The sequence below is a fragment of the Nematolebias whitei genome, chromosome 13, assembly GCF_014905685.2.
Source record: "Nematolebias whitei isolate Nwh7 chromosome 13, NemWhi1, whole genome shotgun sequence".
In the NCBI taxonomy this organism is placed as follows: Eukaryota; Metazoa; Chordata; class Actinopteri; order Cyprinodontiformes; family Rivulidae; genus Nematolebias; species Nematolebias whitei.
The window spans coordinates 47,982,291-47,984,582 of NC_056510.1; positions in this window are offsets into that span (position 1 = coordinate 47,982,291).

Here is a 2,292-nt window from a genome sequence, read left to right on the forward strand (position 1 = left end):
AATGTGTCATGCAATTATGTGGTTTAAGGTGGGCTTATGAAGGGGATTTTACATAAGGCCTTAAACTATATGCACCTGGTGTGTAAGCTATTATGATTAGGAACAGCTACAGCTACCAGTTAAGGGGTGGAACATGCTGAAAAGGGTAACTATAGGGGTTTATACCTATAGAAGAGTGTTCCAAACTATTTTCCATTCCTAACTTGGTTTAAGTTAGCTTTACATGGTAAAATATAGTTTGGTTCAATTGTCTGTTGTCTATTAGACAAACGACTTGAGATTGGGTGTTTGGTTTCCCCATAAATGTTTTGGAAGTCTATGGCGAGACTCATCAAAAAGAATTAGCTATCCCCCCGAATAGAATTGTTCGAGTAGGTTCGGCTTAAGCGTTGTGAGACCAATGTAGATTATGGTACTTAAGGTAGCAATAATCTGTATTGACTCCGCAAAGATTGCAATTTAACAAATGAACTGCATGTTGGCATGGTTAAAGGCCTCTTAGTCTCTAACTTAACTACACAACAAAATTCATTCTTGCTTGGGGTGTTCAGAAACAATACCAAAAACCAATTAAACGATGTCTCAACATCGACAAAAACAGTGACTAAGCAACCAGTAAAACAACGTTTCAACATTGACAAAAGCAGTGATTAAGCAACTAGAAAACGACGTTTCGGTGCGCCACTCACTCTGGATGTCAGATTTGCTCACGTTATCGCGTTTGGTAGCATAATCCTAACTGGCGTCACCCCCCTTCGGTCATGGGAGACCGCGAACACGGGTGAGGACGTCGCTCCTTGAGCTAAAGTTCGGCTGTCCTTGAGTAGTTTTAACTGTTTGCGCAGCTGAAAGAGGACTTTAAGGTCTGGATTGGAATCCAGTTCACCTTTCGATGGAGTGTATTTGTCTGGGTCAGTCAGATACAGTATCATCGAGTTAATTGCAGGATCATCCAACTTCTGAAGTTGGGTGATGTCTGGGTCAGTTGAAAATGACTTTTCATATTTTAAAAGAACTTGGCAAAGTTTGTCTCTTTCTTCATCAGATGTCAGAGCGTCGGCTTGGGCGACCACCTGTTCAATCTGTGATGAGACTGATGAGGGTTCTTGCTCCTTGGGGAGCTCCAACGAATCCTTTTCTGAGTCATCGGACCTGTCTATGGGTAAGACACCATAGGTTTGAGGCCCTTGGTCGACGTCATTGGTTGAGAAAAGAGCTATGGCCCGTGACGGGTTCATAAAATGGACTGTATTCGCGTGACAATTGAATATCATGTTGGCATGAAGAAAAAGTGCAGATTCTGCTGTGAAAAACGTGCAGATTGTAGCTGTGTGAACGCAGCGTGTTGAGCTGTGATGCTCAGAGAAAGCTTGCAGCTAGTGATGTTTTGACAGCTGAAATAGAGTCAAGGAGTCTTTTTGAAAGCTGAAATTGTACGTCTGTTATGTGTAACTAAGCTGGGTTTGAGTTAAAACGCTTTATTCTGTTTAAACTGTGGTCCGGACGGAGATTCTGCTGCAGACCCGGTTTTGGTCCGGTTCTGATAAGTTCGAACGAGTATTTTAAATAGATGGAGAAACGTTTTAAGGACTGGGCGAAGTCTCAGTGAAGCTTTGAGAGCTTATTGGTTACATTTTTAACAGAAAATAGTGCATTTTGACAGTTTAAAAGACGAAAAGTTGACGGACTCATTCAGGCTAATGCTAACAAAGATAGCTGAAATGGCGATCTGTGATTGGTTGGAAACGGCCGTGTGTAACGCTTTGATTGGCTGAGAGACGTGTCAGTCGTGACTAACTCTGACGTGTCAGGTCGTAAAGCCCACCCCCGTGCTGTTATGATTGGTATGATTGCCTAGTTCACTACATGTACAAACTGTTTTCTGTTTTTTGAATAACTACATATCCACTGCAAAGCTTGTCCTCTAATACAGGTAACAGGTAACACACAAAGCAAAATACAAAATGAGGTAAATCAGAATATAGACATAAAAACGATGCAGATAATGACGACAAACCAGTGTGGAGCATACAGGATCAAAACACAGATCATTTGGTGTTGAAAGCCACAGAATAGTAGTGAGTTTTTAAATGGGACTTGAAAACCGAGAGGGAGGGGGCCTTTCTGACAAGCAGAGGTAACTCGTTCCAGAGTCTTGGTCCTGCTACAGAGAAGGTCCTGTCACCTCTGCGCTTAAGACGAGTTCCTGGAACTGTGAGGAGCAACTGGTCTGCTGACCTCAGGGAACGTGATGGGACATACGGTTGTAGCAGATCAGAGAGATTGGGGGGG